Raw genomic sequence first — 20,113 nt, 5'->3', positions numbered from 1 at the left:
CCCAAGATGAGTCAAGCACCAGCAGGGTTTAGAATGCAGAGCATCTTGGATTGAGATGGCCTTGAGGGGTCAAAGAAACCAGGGGTTGGCAAATCACAGCTGAGCTGAGTAGCTGCAACAAGGACTAAATGAACCACAAAGCAGAAAATACATACTATCTGGCCCTTTACAGGAAGAGTTTGCCGACTTCCGATACAGACTAACCCTTTCATTTTTAAGACTGGAAAACTGAGTCTCAGCGAACGGAAGTGCTTTGCCAAAAGTCCTGCTGTGACTTAGTAACATCAACACTCACTGTGGTCAACTCCTTAGATGCTGACCATCCCAAAGGGACAATCCCTCTTTGGAGGATCATCAGGTGCTTCATGGGAACTTTAATTTAAACAACATAGATGGTGAAATGGGGCAGGTCTGATTTTTTTTTTTTTGGCTCAAATCAAATATACCAGAATGTACTTAAGAAAACAAATTCATACCTTTATAATACATTCTAGAACACAAAAACCCTGGGTGGGATTAAAAATAAAACTGGAAAGAAAGAAAGAAAAAAATGATCTAACAATCTTCACATTATAAAAGTTCCCCCCCAAAAGTCTGTTTCAACTAAATAGTAAAAAGACAATATCTTACAGATATATAAACTTTAATTTAATTAAATCTGGGCAAAGGCTTTGTTTGACTATGATTGCTGTCATGGTTTTTAAATAGATACAAAGCTACTAAGCCATAGGAAACTGTTAAAAGGCCAAAATTCAAAAATAAAATGAAGATGCTATATTACTTGAAAAACATCAGATCTTCAAATGACCTGCAAGATTAACTTGGATCAAGGGGCCATTGGCTTTACCAGAGGGATACTTCTGTCACTGAGTAAATAGCACCCGTAACAGTTTTAACTGGAGTGCTTTTTTGGCCCCTCTAAAACTGAATTTGAGAAAATTAAATTTAGCTTTAACTCATCAAGCTACATTAGTCTCTGAAAAGTTCTAATTTTAAAACCAAATATTCATTTGATTTTTAAGCAAGGTCAAGGGAACAAGGCAGCCCAGCGCTGACATCACAGGGAGCTGCCCTGCGCCGCTCAGCAGTTACATCAACATGGCGAGTTGCCATGGAGCCTGACTATTAATTTCTGAAAGAAGGTGATTATAAAGTCACCAGATGAACATCAATTGGATGACACCACTTCAGCACAGAACACGGACAGGCGTTACTCCTGTTTGCAGCAGTTAATTTTATGAATCACCGCTTCTCTGATGTGCACATTCTTTCTAACTTTAAACCTACCGAGTCAACAACCCCCCAACCAAAAAAAAAGTTTAGCTTAAAAAGAGGGGAAAATTTTGGTATTATTTGGAGGAAAAAATGTGTATCTGTGGGCCATCTCTTAAGGGCAGTCTCTCCTTTTAAGAACTCCAAAAATATATGATCTAGGCATAAAAATACACACAAATCAATATATGTACATTTGACAAATATAAAGCAAAAAAAAAAAAACCACACACAACTGATTTAAAATGCCTAGAAGACAGTATGATACAGTCCTAGATACAATTCCACTAATCGTATTTGCAGCATTTACCTTTTTTGGCTTCTGTAAAGCAATCTTCAGTTATAGTCACCTCAAAAGGTCACGTCTTACCCTGAAAACAAAAGAGAACATCTGAATGTCAAGAGAGGTGGCAATCACCTCTGCCTGGGATAGACAAAGCAAAATAACAAAGGAAACTCAATTCTATCTCAAGGCAAATGACTTCCAGAGTTAATAAAAACAAGTCCTAAGACCCCTACTTTTCTAGACCAAATGCTGTCGAGGTCTTCAAGAGGACATCAACTGGGCTGGAAAAAGCACCAGTGAAACAACTCAAGTTTTGCGTATGAACTTTTTCTCGTCTTGTCTTCTATCAATTTGATTTTCATGTGGAATAATACATGACTCATAGGCCTTTGTTTCTGGAAACCAGACTGCTACTTGAACGTGTCTGTTTGGTTAACATCCACAACATCTCTAATTTCATTAGAGCGGAGGCTTATTTTTCCCCCTTCGGAAGAGAGTTCTTGTAGACAAGACGCTTTCTGCCACTGTGGACCTTTCAAAATGAATAAAAGCACCACAATTTTGAGTTTAGGGAGAAGGGTTAAATGGCTGGTGAAAGCTGTTCGCAGAATGTTTTTTCACTTAGCATAGATCTCCCACATCTACCAAGTTAAATAAAAATGGTTCGTGTCAGATGAAATAAACAATTGAAATCTAGCTTCCTAAAACACAAAGGAAGCACGGCACATGTTTTGATCCCACATCCACTCCCGCATCTGCATCCTCCCTTATGCAAAACAGTGTGTAATCCTTTAAGAAACATTACAAGCTGCCTCTTTCTGCCCAAGTAACTGGGATCAACATATGGCACAAGCGAAAAGAAAAACATTTGTTTATTAATTTGGATCAAGTTACTAACAGGGTGCAGGATTCATCCCACATCAATTGACCAAATGCTCTGATAATTTTTTTTTTTTTTTTTAAGATGGTGAAAGTATATCGCCATTTTTCTTAAAATGTGAATATCCCTTTGCTGGCTCTTCTGAACAATATGAAATGAAGTGGTTTTAATTTTATACAGAATCTGTCTCTGCTTATCCCCCCACTGCCTGCTCTGAATGTGGAAAGGCAAAGATCATTGAGAAGAGTCAAACCTTATTTCACTGGGGCTCAGAATCTGAAAGTGGCACTTTGGTGAGTACTATCTTTGAGGAATTGATCCAAGGCCAATGTATGACATTTCCACCGGCAAGTGTATGCAGATTCTTGCCATGAAGATTGGAAAAAAAATGTGGGCTCTGAGTGAAATCATCATTTTCGTGTTTACTGTAAGAGGAAATTGGAGGTTTTCACCATAAATGTTCATCATTTGGGTGGGGGAAAACCCTAGCTCTGGGACTTCAAATTACTATTTTGCAACCTGCCTAAAACCTTTTTTGTTTTTACACAAAACAATTCAAATTGAAAATGAAAATCGTGTGCTTTACTGCTGATGTGTGTCCCCAGGATTGGTTTCTCCAGGGGTGAGAACTCTGATACAGGGCAAAGGGTGATAAGAAAGGAAAACATAAAGAAATGGTGGTCACGTGCTACAGGAACTCAAGGCAGAGCAGGATCTATAAGGCAGCCCCACTACCCACAAACACGAGCTCAGAAGGCACACAGGACAGCAATATCGTTTACTCCAAAAATTTCCAGCTCTACCAGTCATCGAATCTTAAATGTAAAGTGAGTGAACTTTGGCAGACCCTATTCAATTCAAAGCAAGAACGCCCTTCTCCCTCCTTTTTACTTGAGATGTTCTCCAATGCATGTACTCTAAACTAATTTTCATGTTTATCTATTGAACTGTGTCGATTTTTGCATGTTTGGCAGCCAGACCTATAGTATTAGACTTTGCAATGCAGATGAGATTTGCTATCATATAGGTCTGCCCCATATTAAAATTTAATTTTTTTAAAAAGGCTGAAAATGCCTACTCTGAATAAAGCTATCTCTAGCGCTGCCTTGGAAACCCTGGTGGCACAGTGGTTAAGTGCTATGGCTGCTAACCAAAAGGTCAGCAGTTCAAATCCACCAGGTGCTCCTTGGAAACTCTATGGCACAGTTCTACTCTGTCCTATAAAAAAAAAAAAATAGGGTCACTATAAATCGGAATTGACTAGATGGCAATGGGTTTTAGCGCTGCCTTTTTTTTTTTTGAACCTGCAGAACATTTGCAGGTAAGTACTAGACCAGTTTCATCGCTCACCTGCCCAGTATAGTATGTTAAGTGAACACTGAGCAAAAACATAAGCTGGTTCACCCTCAAAGATTTTACAGGTGTTATTTTTATTTGCTGGAATAATAATAATAATGAAATTACAGAACTAACCTTCAAACTTACAATGACTAAAACAATAAAAAAAATTGGCTACATTTAACTTTTACTTATGTATAAAAATCTGGCAGTGGGAAAAAATCATATTTTCCTCTATTTTGAAAGTTCCATAAATTTTAATGTATATGCACATTTGACCGCTCATTAATTTATCTCTGTTGAATTTAGTTTTTAGAAAGAGTATACATTAGCAAAGTAATATAAAAGATATTTTCTAGCTTTGCTGAGAAAAGATTAATAGTTCAACAGCTGTTTGCCATCATGCTAAATTAAATGAAATGTGTCGATATAATAGACGAGAAAATTAGTGGGTAGTACTGGGGCCTGAGTTTGCATCATTACTAGCTTAGAAAGATCGGAAATCAACAACTAGGAGAAAAATCTGCATTACCTTTTTTTTTTTAAAGCATAAAACTTCCATTTTCAAAACTGTATCCCTAGTTTTTTAAGCATCACTTTTACTTATCAAATATATTAAATCTTCCTATTTCAACTATTTACGTAAACGCTTACTGGCGGTACAAACACCAAAACAAATTAAACAATCATATAAGGCTTTTAAGTTAAAAAAGATAAAAGAAATATGTTCTCCTCCAGCCCACTTGCCTTCTTTTTTAAAAAAAAAAAAAAAATGCTGTTATCACATGAATTGCATTTTTTTCTTCCATTAAAAAAAAAATTTTTTTTCCCATTGGTTTTAAGTTTCAAAAATGAACCAAGGATATGGTAAAAAGAAATTACCTATTCTTCCTTTATGTCATAATTCTATATAATACTGAAGGCTGTGTGAGCACTAGAGTTGTTCCAAGGCCTTTTCACTACTGATTCCAATAGTATCATTTACCAGAAGCTCACGATGACCTCAATGGCCATGACCAAGATGCCAAACTTCAGCTGCAACCTCTAGAGTAGGAAGTTTAATGTACCCTCCTCTTCCTCCACCTCCCCAACTTACCTCCTAATTTGTAGTTCATTCCATATAACTCTTGTGTTATTACAAGACTGCAACGTTATGCTTTCTTTGAGTATATTTTACCCCCCATTTAATCTGTGTAATATATAACATAGGGTGCCAACTGGTATGTCCTACTTGGAAATCAGTTCCAGATAAATGCAGAGTGTGAAAACAAATAATACATACTCTATTTTCCCTATTAAAATTATTCCTCCCCTTTCCTTCATGGCAGGTAAAGGAAAGGATATGTGTCAGGATTTCTTCATTAAATTTATTTTATACAATTATACAAGTGATGCTGAGGGATGGCCAGCCTATTTTATCTCAACCTTCAGTCCAAGATATGCTGGCCTAGAACCTACTATGCACAGCACCACTGAGTATGAGCAAAGCCAGCCCCTTAGGCCATGACGAAGGGCGGCAGTTCATTACTTCATCTCTGGCTAGCAGACCCCTTTTCTGAAAGACCAGGAACATGGTTCAAACCTGAAACCTCCCAAATCTTCCATTCAAATGGCATATTTTTCTTTTGAGAAAACAGAAGGTCCAAATGGGCAAATTTCCAAGAGACTGGTGCCTCTTTAAATAGCGAGTCTTGACTCATGTGGGCTTTTATGTCTTGTTTTTCAATGATTTCTTAGAAAAGCAGAAGGATATCAACACGTATTTGACTAGTTGAAAAAATGGTAATACAAAGGTCACTTCGTTTTCTGTGCTCAAAACAAGAATATCTGCTCAGAAATCAATCCCAATGTGCTTTTTCTATGCCCTAGTAATTTCAAATATTGAGTAAGGTTTACAAAAATAAAAAGGAGGGAGGGAAGGAAAAAAAAAAGAGGGAAAAAAGGGGATGAAAGAGGGCAAGAAAGAAGGAAGAAAAGGTAGAGAAGGAGGGAAGGAGGGAGGGAGGGAAGGAAAACAAGGGAAAATGGAAAGAAAGGGGAAGGAAAGATAAAAGAAAAGAAAGGGAAGGAAGGAAAGGGGAAGAAAATGAAAGGAAAGGGGAAAAGAAAAGGAAGGAAGGAAATAGGGAAGGAAAGAAAGAAAAGGAAATTGGTGTGCAGCCCAGGCCTCTGCAACCAGAAGAGATTTTGGACACAACCCAGGCTTTCTAATTGACAACTGCTACATTTCTTTCACTTCTATCAAAGAAATCTACCACTTGGGGGGTTATCGTTCCTCAATTTCCCCTCCTATCCCTGTGAGTAACAGTTTGCTTCTTTTCTCCTCACCCTTTGAGATCTTCACCAAAATCATAGTGCCTAGCTTTGGGGTCCATTCTAGTAAGCAAAGATCTAAAATACCATAAATAAGGCGAGCCATGTGGTGCCGGCAGCGCCAGCACAAAGCTTGCACGTGAAAGTACTTCAGGCTGGCAGCCCCCCAGGAGCTCCAAGTCGGTCCATCTCATTCAGAAACCGGGCTCTCTCTTACCTTATAGAGCAAAGTCAAACCCTGGTCATGGTCATGTGAAAATATTTTATAGGTATCCTTTAACAGCCTTTAAATGTTGAAACCTAAAAACAATATTTGCTGTTTTCCCTTTGAAGCGCTAACAAAGCCTTTGTTTTAGATTTACCTTTAGTGTGCAATAAGAGTTAATAATCAAATCCATCCCAACCCCCACAAATGTTAAACAAAAAGATAAAAGAAATGCAAATAGCTATTGTCATGGAAAGTTAAAGTACCTGTCTGTATTTTTAAGTGAAAACTATTATCTCTATCAATCAAAATTTAAGACTACAATAGCACTAATCACAGAAGGTGCTCTGATGGAGTTACTTTTCCTCATAAAAAAAAAGTATTTTTCCCCTTAAAATCTGAGTATAAAAGTCATATACTCACAATTAGATCGAGTATTTGTAATTTTATTATTAAAAACCTTCAGCAGCCTCACTGTTAATAAATGCTTCTGAGTCTCTAGACTGATTTGTACCCAAGAAGACCCAAGACCCTACACATTTTAATAAGGTTGATGAAATTTTATTTAAATTCTCAGTTTCCAACCTGCGGGGGAACAGCACACTCTTCTGTTGAAAAGAGTTACTCAAACAGAGGCAAGAGTTAACTGGTAATAAAAACTCCTTCTTTTAGAGCCTGGGCACAATTTCCAGTCCTTGAAAAATCTCTACATCGGACACAGCTTGCTTGGACGTTTCACCCTTCTTAATTGTGACAACTCTTGTTTTGAAATTACATCACTCTGCCCTCAAAAAGAAAACACCTCACCCAGAATGATCCAAAGGCACACTGCATCCATTTCCCTGATTCTTTTTTTTTTTTTAACTCACTTTTTAAAAGACTGGATTAGACGTTGAATGTGGTGCTCTCTGAAGACAGTACAGGCACACACACACACACAAAAAAAAGCAAGAGCCAGGTAGTAAAACAAACAGCTCAAGATTAAAATTCCTAGAGCAAACAGTTAAGCCAGGATGCCATTATGCCGGCTGACCCTGGTGGACATCTCCTTCCACGGAGGGGCCAAGAGGCTGTCATTCTGCCCCCGGCAAGATCAGATTTCCTTCCCTCCCGACCGCCTCTCTGAACATCATAGCCAACATCTCTAGTGTGCTATTAATATCAATGAAGAGACGATTCCACTTCCACAGAAGAAAACCCTTCCTATTCCGGCACAGACCTTCAGGGAAGACCTGGCCCAGGCAGAGACAGCCCAGCAGCAGAGTTTCGCTGCTTTCTTACAGTTCGCTCTCGCACACTGTTTGAAGGCTTTTAACAAACAATGGCAGCATTATCTACAGGATAGTTACAAAACAGGATTTGTTAGGACAAAGAATAATAAAGCTGCTCTCTCTCTTTCTCTCTCTCTCCTTTTCTTCTTTTTTCTTTTCCCCAATCCCCAGGATCCTCTCTCTGCCAGTCCCAAAATCGGCCCCCTTTCCTAAGAGCACCTGTACTTCTCGATTTCATTGCGGCCGGTAACTGACAACGGGCTCAGGAACATTCAAGAGGGCAGCAAAGTAGCCTCCAAACAGTAGTAAAAGGAAACCGAAGTATCAGCCTTGACTTTGCACACACTTACCGATTCATGATGAGGAGGTGAAGTCTGGGGGCCAGAGAGGCAATTTTCACACAACGGAAGAAAGTTGAGTTTGCGAGGGAAAAACTATAGGCGCTAGGAAGCCTGCGGGCTCTCAGGGCTCCCGGGCTGGCGGCGGTGTGAGGGAGGACTGAAGGTATGCGGGCTAAACACAACAAAAGCCACTGCCTTACTCTAGATTAAATATGCAGGAAGAGGCCCCTTTGCATAAACACAAACACTCAGCAAATGAATAACTGGCTCAATCAGACGCCTGCTGTGCCTTCTACCTGTCCTCAAGCTGACAGGAGACACCGCCTGTTCCAGGGGACACTGACTAAACAGGAGACAGTTAAATGTTCTGTTGCTATAATAACAATTAAAACGAATTGCATTCATTAGTAATTAAGAACCCACTCCTGAGGAGGTAGTGCTATTGTATCTCCAGCAACTCCAGAAAGAACTCTACAAAGAAAACTTGGCATACCAAATATTCGTGGAGTTTTACCTTGGGCTGCATTTAAATCTCTAGCATTCAATGAGAGTTTTCAATAATCACATTGTTTAATAACAACTGAACGTCAGAGATATACCTCCCCTCTCTCTGTTTTGCCACATTATAAAGTGATCCTTATGAGTCTGTACCTATAGAAAGATACATTTTATACAGGTATATACACCTGTATTGAATTTATACACACATAAATATACATGCATACATATATGTGCATATACACACACACACATAATACACTGATGCCTAGCTAGTTAAGAAGAATAAACCAAAAGAAAAAAAACTACTACTTAACTACACATTTTAGTCCACTAATCATTTAAGGAAAATAATTGGAGTTTTCCAAAAATATAGCCCAAATGCCTGCCTTTCAAATGTTACCAATCCGTGACCACTCATTTCAAAACATTACCCATATATTAGAAAGGATGCTTTTAACTGTCTGGCCTCAACCACTTATAATTTCAATTAAATAACATAATTACAGTCAACAATTTTCTCCATTTCGGCAGAAAATATGCCATACCAGAACCCAGGAATTTCAGTAAAGGGAAAGCCTGCAGGCCTTTGGAATTCCCTACCGCCTTTTCTCAGCTTATGGAGTCAGCTCTCCCTGACCCCTTACTGCAGGTTTCAGCTATATGTTGGTCTTCGTAATTTAATTATTTTTTAATAACTTTTGCAGCATTAAATGATTTTGATTGAACCATAAACAAGACTATGGTCGTCTACTTTTTTCTAATGCCAGACAGTGCTTTGGGGACAAACCCAGCACTGCTATTCTATAGGATAAAAATAGAATGTGTCTACATTATTACCTGGACTAAAAAGGGTAGGTCCCACAGATTCTTCATAGCCCCCAAGAACACATCACGACTATCCCAGCCAAGGGAAATAATAAGGTGGCTTTCTTCTATGGGGCAGCTCTGCTCTGTCCTATACGGTCGCTGTGAGTCGGAATCGACTCAACAGCACTGGGTTCTATTTTAAAAGCAAGTTTTGTTTCATTAACACGACGGTCTTTTCGGGCCACGTCGTTCTGCCACAAAAGTAAAAGAATAGTACTGAAGAGTGTTTAAAATTTTTACAAACACACACATAAGCAGAAACCCATCTCACACATGTACTACGGTATATCCTGGAGAAAAGAGAAACAAAATAAAAAGATTCCCAAAGCCCCCCCAAATTAAAAAAAAAATAGGTTCTCTAAGGGGGGTTCCCACAAGAAACCAAAGATGCCTATTTTGCTCACTTGAAATGACCTTTCAAGGAAGGTGTTAGATAATCCGCTTCATAGATGATAGTGATCTAACCTTGATGCAAATAAACCATAGAACAAAATTTAATCAGTATATCACTGTGAAAAAGCCTTTGTCCGTCCCAATGGAGCTTCTAATGACTGTTTTGGCAGTTCTGGCGGGTAGTTCTGCTTCCCAGCTCATCTATATCTCATACTGGTTGAGCAGGCTAATGGAAGTGCTGTTAGTGGGATCCAATATTAATGTCCTGCATCATGCAAACCTGGATGCAACTGAATGTATTATACAATTATAGGGAGTATCTAGTTCCATAGGTATTAGATACTGTACTCTAAATTAATACTTTAATGAGGGCGGTGAAATAAAGATGACATTCCAGGTAAGGGATTCATGCAGGCGGCCCCGCTAAGTCTGGCTGAGAGAGTACTGGATACTGGAGCAAATGGCACAAACATGGGGATTGTGACAAAAAATCTGCATGCCAGCTTTAGACGCTGAGTGACACATACTGATGCACAGAGTCAAAGATGTCATCCTCAGGCAAGCACCGCTCTCTGTGAGCTCGAGAGAAAATGGAAAGGGGGAAAACGGGAGGGGGAGTAGCTGCAGTGAGACCTCCAGAAAATAAACAGGGTGTACAGTTTCAAAGGCTGCAGACACAGACATTTCATTGTTCAAGCCAATTATCAGTGGAAAATAATAACAACAGATGGACTCAGAGTCACTGACTTTTCATATGTACTTCATCTCAGCAGAACAGATGATGAAACGCGAGAGCTATCTCAAAAAGGCAAAACATCGTTCAGTGAAAGAACTCTACAGTCCAGATGGGGACCTTCTAAGGCTGCTGATTATCTTCTTATAACGTTGTAAGATAGACTTACTAAAACATTTCAAGAACTGATCAGATATGATGCATACAATGGCTTCATTATTGGAAGGAGTCGCCTCAGACTTGTGGCTAAACCAGGCAGAGATTTCAATAAGGTTAGGGCTCTAAGTTTCCTGTTTTCTCATCAAGGACTGCAGCTTCCAACTCAAACTGGAAATCTGTGCACAACCAGAGAATAAGCCATTGCCCGAGTATCCTACATGTGTGCTCTTCGCCTGTTTGGACAAGTTACAGTGAGAAGATAAATTGGGGCTGTGAAAAGGACACTGAATTATTCTAATGCATATCACCAAAAAATAGCCCTAAAACAATTCCTTATTTAAAGCATTCACTGATCGGCTCTCATTCCCTATATGCATTTAGAACACCTTAAATATGCTTTGCAGAGACCTCAGTATGTAATTTGCTTCTAAAAACAAAACCTGTTGCCGTCAGGTAGATTCCAACTCATAGCAACCTTACAGGACAGAGTAGAACTGCCTCATACGGTTTCCACGGAGCACCTGGTGGATTCGAACTGCCGACCTTTCGGTTAGCAGCCCTAACTCTTAACCACTATGCCACTAGGGTTTCCAATTTGCTTCTAGGAGGAAATAAATATAAATCTTGATGGTGGTGTGATAGGCAATTCTAATAACAACCAAATACCCAGGCAAAAACCACCAAACTATCCTAACCCACTGTCACCCAAATATTAGCAAGTCAGGCTTGTTGACAAAACACAATGGGTAAAGTAGAACCTAAGAACCTCCTGTGAGTAAGGGAAAAAGCTAAATTTCTCATCAGATAAGACTCATCAATACCATAACAACAATGTATCTGTTCTCTCTCTTTATCTACCTATTCATTATCAATTCCAACATTCATAAATTTATACAATTTTTCTCTGAATTGACAGAAAATATGTTTAAAATCGCTGTGCTAAGAAAAAAGAAAAGCTGATCCTCCTGCTATTTACCAACATACTTAACATTTAAAAAATATTTTTATGAACACACTGTTGATTTCACAAGTTTATAATGTAAGAAAAAAAAACTTTTTTTTTTTTTTTTTTAATTTTTTAGTGTAGGGCTTTTCTTTCAAAGGACTCCGACAAAAGTAAATTCGTAGCAGAACACACAGCACGAAGAAAATATTGCCAAGGGCAAAATTCTGCAACTGCTTTAAGAAGCAAACAAGAACACAAAAGATGTGTAATGCAACCATCTGGCTCTCCTCATACTATATCAATGCCTCAACTTTCTCCCCCACCCCCTTAGCCAGCCCACACCAATGCCATAAAACCAAATGGCTTCACTTATGCTTCCTGCGCAAAAATTTATACAACACAGTTAGAATAAAAAGTTGATTTTTTACACATCAACCAGTATCTTTAAATTTGTCCCCACTTCAATGATTATTTCAGGGGTTTTGTTGTTGTTGTAATTTATTCAGAGTGGAACTTATTTGAAAAACCACTAAGAACATCATTGTGGTGAAGATTTTTCTCACGTGGACATCTCTGTTCACTCTCAAAATAAGCCTCCTTCAAAACCTTAATCTCTATCATCTTGTGCTTTCTGTTATATGTGGGCATCTGAAAAAGAATACTAGAATTATCCCACTTAAAACCTTTACTTTTTCTGGGGGGAGATACTAAATGGTGGGTTGTTTCCCCCATTTATCATTTGAAATAACTGCACTAGTGTTTGTGGTTTCTTTTGTTTTTTTTTAACTGCCCTCATTTAATCATCAGCCTTGAAGGTCAGCAAGCTCACTGGAATTTTTACTTATTCGACGCATTCTATAAACATTTACTGAGCAACTACAAAGGCGATCAAAATCATTACTTTCCCGTCTGATAGCAGGGCCTGCCTGGAAAGTTAAACCAGAAACTCCACAGTTTATAAAAAAAATCTTCCATACACAGGTTGGCTGAAGCATTTTATTTATTTATATACTTATTTTGGCAGGCAGATAAAACAGGTATCTGAAAGCTACGGCCCATCTTTAAGTATCCATTAAGACATTTAATGAAACCTCTGTATTATGGATTTAATTGTGTCCCCCAAAAAGAAATGTGGAAGTCCTAACCCCAGCAGCTGTAAATATGACCCTGTTTGGAAATAGGGATTTTCCTTTGTTATATTAATGTGGTTATATCAGAGTAAGGTGGGTCCTGAACCTAATCCCTTCTAAGTAGTGTCTTATAAAAACAGCAGAAAAGATAGACAGACACACACACACACATGGGGGAAGATAAACACCAAGCAAAGAAACGCCAAGGGTTGCTGGAAGAGATCAGAAACTAGGAGACCCACAAAGAAGTTGACGTGGCTACAACCCCAATTTGAACTTTTATAACTGTGAGAAAATAGATTTCTGTTCTTTAAAGTCACCTGCTTCTTGGAGTATTTTTTGTTAAAGCAGCACTAGGTAACTAAGACCCTCTGTTTGAATCAAATCAATAAGGGTCATCAGAAGTGCTTCTCATAAAGGAGCAACAATTAAAAAAAAAAAAAAAGGTAGGAAAAAAGACATCCTCAGAGTCAAACTCTGCTTCTTACTTTGTTGCAGGGGCATGGTAGAAGGCAGTCAGTCATTCTCTATCTGCCAAACGTCCTTGCTTGGAATCAAAATTCGCATGGCGTGGGCCACATCTGGTTTGCTTCTGGTTTTTTTTTTTCCCCTGACACTGGTTTTCCAGCTCCTCTGCATCCCTCTCAAAATTCTGGGTAAGGAAGCTTTGCCTGGTTTCTCAAGGGGTTGACTTTCAGTTCCCTTCTGGGCATCTCTGTCCAGGACCACAAAGGCTCCCAGTGTGGACAGCAGCAGTAACGGGAGGACACACACAGCGAATCCAGCCACCGGATGAGGGAATCTACTAATTGTTTAAGCCTGCACTAGTGTCTGGCCCCCAGTTGGCAGGCACAACACATGGCTGCCTACCAGGGCTAGGTTAGCACAGCTGGATCCAGATGACAAGCTCTAAAAGATATTCTCCCAGTGGTCACATCTGGCTCCTGGCCGCTTCAGTCTGCAGCTGAACGTTTTCTTTATGGCTTTTGGGGGCAAGTTCAGGCAACAGATAAGACAAGTTGTGTCAATTCTGACTCTGTGCATTTCAGTTTGGGACAAAATATCCAAACATATCTGTCTTGCTTGCTATATCCCAGTACAGAACAGTAGCTACACCTGGTAAAAAAAAAAAAACCAAACCCACTGCCGTCGAGTCGATTCCGACTCATAGCGACCCTATAGGACAGAGCAGAACTGCCCCATAGAGTTTCCAAGGAGCGCCTGGTGGATTTGAACTGCAAACCTCTTGGTTAATAGCCATAGCACTTAACCACTACGCCACCAGGGTTTCCGCTACACATGGTAAAAAACGGTGCTCCTTAAATATATAACGAATGAATTATGATGTGAGTTTGACAAAAATATTATTTCATCTTACTCCAGCACCTCTATTTGTACTGCAGTATGTGCAATGGCAAACAACTCAACGGTACCCAGAGAAGCATCTGAGTGGTTCTACAGCCAAATTTTGTTGTGGGAACCTTGAACCAAGAAAGAAAACACTCAAGAACGAATCAGCTTACACAATGGAATACTACGCATCGATAAAGAACAATGATGAATCTGTGAAACATTTCATGACATGGAGGAATCTGGAAGGCATTACGTTGAGTAAAATTAGTCAATTGCAAAAGGACAGATATTGTATGAGACCACTCCTATAAGAACTCAAGAAATAGTTTAAACAGAGAAGAAAATATTCTTTGATGGTTACGAGAGTGGGGAGGGAAGGAAGGAGAGGGGTATTCACTAATTAGATAGCAGACAAGAAATATTTTAGGTGAAGGGAAAGATAACACACAATACAGGGGAGGTCAGCACAACTGGACTAAACATGAAGGAAAGAACTTTCCTGAATAAACTGAAAGTTTCGAAGGCCAGCGTAGCAGGAGCAGGGGTTTGGGGACCATGGTTTCAGGGGACATCTAGGTCAATTGGCATAATAAAATCTATTAAGAAAACATTCTGCAACCCACTTTGGAAAGTGGCGCCTGGGGTCTTAAACACTAGCAAGCAGCTGTCTGAGATGCATCAACGGGTCTCTATCCACCTGGAACAAAGGAAAATGAAGAACACCAAAGACACAAGAGACAGAATGGGCCACATAAACCAGAGACTACATCAGCCTGAGACCAGAAGTACTAGATGGTGCCCAGCTACAACTGATGACTGCCCTGACAGGGAACACAACAGAGAAGCCCTGAGGGAGCAGGAGAGCAGTGGGATGCAGACCTCAACCTCTCGTAAAAAGACAAGACTTAATGGTCTGACTGAGACTAGAAGGACCCCGGAGATCATGGTCTGCAGACCTTCTGTTAGCCCAAGACAGGAACCGTTCCCAAAGCCAACTCTTCAGACAGGGGTTGGACTGGACTTTGGGATAGAAAATGATATTGGTGAGAAGTGAGCTTCTTGGATCAAGTAGACACATGAGACTGCCTGGGCAGCTCCTGTCTGGAGGGGAAATGAGGGGGTCAGAAGCTGGCTGAATGGACATGAAAATAGAGAGTGGAGAGAAGGAGTGTGCTGTCTCCTTAGGGGGAGAGCAACTAGGAGGAGTATATAGCAAGGTATATATAAATTTTTGTATGAGAGACTGACTTGATTTGTAAACTTTCACTTAAAGCACAACAAAAACTAAAAAAAAAAAAAGAATGAACCAACTTAACATAGTCAGGAATAAACCTCCACCAATCTTTCCCTGAAAGTAATCGTCTCCCATTATTAAACACATCCCTACTTTATTAGTCCTTAAACTGCAAACATTTGGCAGCTATGTGCACACGTGGCTTTCAAATGACCCGAAAGTAGAAATTTACCTTTCGGCCACCAGAGAAACGCCAAGTGATGAGGCAACTTTTCCTGGCACCTTTTCCTCCTATTTCCTTTCCCATGCCTCTCTTCCTGAATTCCCTGACATTGGCAGATTCCAGCTCCCTTCTATTCTCAACTTTGACCCAACTCTAGGCTCTTTCGAAGCTCATCACTTCTCTAAGCTCCTACAAAAAACACACTCAGAAACTCCAATATAATTTAGACCCAAGATGTGGCCCACCCTCTGGGGTCCTTAGCTAGAAAGGGTTTTGTTACTTACAGACTGCTATGTTACTAACGGGTTTTGTTACTTACAGACTGCTATGTTACTAATGATGATAATAGGGGACTTTTAATTCTTCTGACAACAGAGCTTCCCTGGGTCCCCCCAACAACCTGATTAAGGAGGAAGGGCCCTTGGCAGAAGCCATATGATGCTGCTTCCCCAATACAGCAAGTTACCGCTTCTAAAACAAGAGTAGCTACAACAGGCTGCTGACTTTGACAAACTCAGCATATGGTCCTCAATGAAGCTAAAGCTACCCAAAAGTGCAGGAGATGTAAGTGTTGTCTGAACTCGCCCCTTTTCTGTCACGTAAAGCAACAGGGGTAGAGGAGGGGGGTAATGCTTTCAAGCTAAGGGTAAGTTTCTGAGAAGACCTTGTGTCCACTATCAAGAATTTGGGCTTTAAGTTCCTCCTGGAAAGAACTGTTTACCTGGTAAAAGGTGGACCAGGAAGACCCAGACCTAAAGTCCCTCTCCCTTCTTTCTCCTGCTGTTTGAAATTACTTTATAAGTGGGAAAATGCCTTTGCACAAGTCCAGAATGAAAATGGAAGTTTAAGATAATCAAGAGAGAAGCAGTGAACTAGCATGCAGGTGATGATACCCATTCGTTAGCTGGGTATCACTGGGTATCATTCGTTACCTGGCTGACACAAAAACAAAACAGAAAAGCTGTGGAAAGCAAGGGGAACGTGGAGACACAGGCAAGGCTGAGGGTTTACAGGACAAATATCTTTATTTCTTACAGCTGCCCTGGCCTGTCTCACTTAAAATTGTGTGTTATATAATATAGTACTGCACCGGAGAGTTTATCCTAGCACGCTTCAGGGCTTCTGAGAACAGATTCAAGGGCTGGAGTTCAAATCTCAGCTCTGCTGCTTACTGGCCTTGTGAACTCAGGCAAGTTAGTTCTCTGTCCCTCAGTGTGCTCATCCATACAATGGGCTTAATAACAGTATGTAATTTGGTTCTGAGAAATAAATGCATTAACTCAATAAAGTACTTAGAATAGCACCGTGCACCTACTGAGTGATAAGGAAATGATAGCCACTGTTATTACGATCAAGGGTAATACAACTTAAGTAAATCTAAAACTGCTTACACCTCATTTCTGCCATCTGTACAAGTTGCTAATAGTATCTTTGCCGGCCATACTACAGGCTAGAAAAAAGACAAGAATGCATACCAGACTTTCAACTTCTTAAGACTATGATGCTAAAATAAAATCAGAGTACTTCTTTCTTCTCTATATTAGCTGGAGAATTACACATTTAAGACTGGGGTCTCACCTACCTCGGCAGAGGGCAAGTCATTAGCTACAGAGGAGCTATAATCCAAGCCTGGCGTGGGTTGCTGGTCCTGTCAACGACCAACAGGGACTTTGGGGGAGATCTTCAAAGAAGGCAGGAGAAGAATCTGGTCTGGAGCCCAAAGGTATTGAAACACACTTTCTTGTACTTTTCAAGTCTGTACATATAGATTCTGTTACTGATTTAGGATCTTAAACAGTTTGTTTATTTTTTAAATGCCTTTCAGCTCACCTTTAATAACATGTTTCTTTGACTTGGCTCAACTGTGCCTCAGAAGAATTACAAGCAGGAATATGGCTGGGTGAAAGGTTCAGTGAACTAATCCACACCTGGTCCATTTAAAAAAAGGGGAGGGGGGGCTCATATTTTCCATATAGAAACAAGCCAATTTATATGAACCAGGTTTGTATTTAATTGCTGAGGCACTTTCCAGGCCATACAATCTTCCAGGAGCTTCTTCAGTGGGGTAGAGAAAAGCCCATAGGACCTGCACCCAGTAACCCCATGAAACATTGTCAGTGACAGTAATAATAATAATAAATGAAAAGCACAAAGTAGGAAGTGGTAGGTTTACCTTACCAAAAGTTCTCTGTCCAATTTTTGCCACTAACAGAAGACAAGGGCTACCCCAAAGAAAGGCTTGGGACTCAACTACAAATATTGTCATGTGTTATGGTTCAATTGTGTCCCCCCCAAAATATGTGTTGGAATCTAACCCCTATGCCTGTAGATGTGATCCATTTGGGAACAAAGTTTTCTTTGTATGTTAATGAGGTCATATCATCAGTATTGGGTGTGTCTGAAACCTATTCACTTTCTGAAATATCAAAAGAGCAGAGGAGGCACAGAGAAGCAAGCACGAATGGGCAGAAGATAGATTCTAAGTGGAGATCTTCAAAGAACTTTGAACAGAACACCAGAGAAGCTGAGACAAGGATTTTCCTCCAGAATGGACAGAGAAAGTCTTTTCCTAGAGCCAGTGCCCTTAATTTAGACTTCTAGCCTCCTAAACTGAGCAAAAAAAATTTCTGTTCACTAAAGCCACCCACTTGAGGTATTTCTGTTAGAGCAGCATTAAGTAACTGAGAAATCATGTGTCCACCATGACCAAGATTTAGATTTCTTCTGCATCAGTCATGTGACCCAGGCTCTTAAGTGGAGAAATGAAACTTAGAAGGAGAAAATTTCAGAGGAAAGAGAAGAACGGAAATCATTGTAGAGCTGAAAGGTGCCTTTGAGGGGTCTAGTCAATGCATTCCCTCAAGGGGAGTGGATTAGCATGTGACCCTGAGGTCACGTAGATGATGGGTTCCAAAGCAGGAACAAGGGCCTCCAACTCCCAACCAAGGTGGAGAAGCAATGACTAGAGATTATGGCAGCTGGAGACATGAATCACGTAAAACAGAGATTTGGGAGCAGGGTCCTTTGAACAGCAAAGAGGCAAGAGAATGGAAGTAATAGTCACGAGTGTCCCATAAACTGTGCCAACGCAGGGTATCTACAGCTCTAATTTAAACAAGCTAACTTCCTTCCCTAAAGTCGTCCACTTCAGTGCCCCAGGCATCTAGTTTCCTTTGTTTTTTCCTCTTGTTTTTGTTTCTCAGGGAACTTATTTAAATCGACTCTGGTTTAAAGTAAGTAGAAAAGAAGAGATTTCCACACCTTGGTTAAGAGGCAGCAAAGTGATATTGGATAGAGCTTTTCATTAGAAGGTAAGAGATGGTGGTTCTACTCCTGGGGCCGCCAGGAACTCAGCTGGAATTCGTTAAGTCCCTTTTCCTCTCCTGGTCCCAGTCTGCTGATTGATAAAATGAGGGGGCACGCAAGGATGACACTGAATTGGCACACAGTGATGCATCTGAACAAGTTGTTAAAATACCGAAATACTTTTGTATTGGGTGGGAAGTAGCCATTGTCCAAAAGTCTTCTGAGAACACCCTTTGCCACTACCCTGAGCTTCCCAGGATCCACCAAGGCACAGCAGGAGGCCCCCAGAACCCTGTTCCAGTGCTACAGATAGGTCCCTCCTGGATGGCCAATGCCTGTGCTGTACCTGTATCTAATGTGACCATCATCCAGCATGCTCTGACAGGTCCTTTCCCAAGACTATGATACAAGGACAGCCAGGGCCAGTTCACACCCTGGAGGAGGCCACCTCCCCAGGCTCAGCCAGGCCCACACAGGGCCCAGCGGGAGACAGGAGAGGTGGGACTATCAGATCAGCAGGCTCATGAGGGATCTGCCTTCCTCCCTAATTTACTTCCTCACTTGGGGCACCCAGATGGGGGCCTTCTTAGGGCAACTTGTTAGGGCTCAATTTGTTTCCAAAAGCTGGGGGCAAAAAAAAAAAAACCACTGTGAAACAACTCTCAAAGTAAAAATCTGAGCTCTAGGGGAAATGACCAAAACATGTAATCAAATTATATTTACCATGGAAATTCTAGGAGTCCATACTTTCTTCTCAGCTTTACAACCTTTTAGAAAAAGGAGTATTTCCCTATTCTGCATCCCAAACGTCCACAGGAGAGACCAAACAGTACCCATGGTGAAAGGCTAGAGGACAGGAAAAAAATGTTCCTGTTATTGTATCCTCCAACCCTCTGCGCCTTCCCCGCCACCATTACTCAAAAGTCTCTCAAACATTTTGCTGGCTGACATGACGCCACGCTGTCACCTGATCAGGTGTGGGGTACCGCATGGTATGAATAAATACTTATCCACAACCGCATATTAAATGGGAATTCGCAGGGGCGGGCTCCAGAGACAAAGACCTTTCTATATAGAAATATTAACTAAGAATTTAAGTAAAAGGCTCCACTGGAAAAAAAAAAAAAAAAAAGTTCTGAAGTAGCAATATAAACTATATTTAATAGCAACAAAAAATATTTTCCTTTTGGGAATGCAATTTGGGCTTCTAAAAGTTACTGCCTCTCACATGGCCTCGTACAGTACGCCTGAATTCTCTCATTTCCTAGAACACAGATGCTAGGCCCCTAAATTCTACTTCGTGAAAGTTAATTTTTTTTTTTTTTAAAGTAATCTTTCCCCAACTACAATACTCAAATAAGG

The 20,113-nt window shown here is 40.3% G+C and overlaps 1 protein-coding gene across 8 annotated transcripts in view; it reads right to left on the bottom strand.

The window, feature by feature from the left end:
* The window catches only part of FOXP1 (forkhead box P1), a 589,886-nt gene that overhangs the window by 364,420 nt on the left and 205,353 nt on the right, over window positions 1–20,113 (bottom strand). For 5 of the 8 annotated variants that reach the window (XM_064275152.1, XM_064275157.1, XM_064275156.1 and 2 more), the window contains one exon: window positions 1,583–1,643. The exons of 2 other annotated variants lie outside the window; for them this stretch is intronic. The gene's annotated coding sequence lies outside the window, so the exon portion shown is untranslated. Of the gene's footprint in view, window positions 1–1,582; window positions 1,644–7,915; window positions 8,985–20,113 lie in introns of those variants that run through there. One more of the 8 variants, XM_023548022.2, reaches the window with a different exon arrangement.

This window comes from Loxodonta africana, chromosome 22, assembly GCF_030014295.1.
Source record: "Loxodonta africana isolate mLoxAfr1 chromosome 22, mLoxAfr1.hap2, whole genome shotgun sequence".
Taxonomy (NCBI): Eukaryota; Metazoa; Chordata; class Mammalia; order Proboscidea; family Elephantidae; genus Loxodonta; species Loxodonta africana.
Note: the sequence above shows the minus strand (reverse complement) of the source record. Positions and strands in the feature narration are given on the sequence as shown.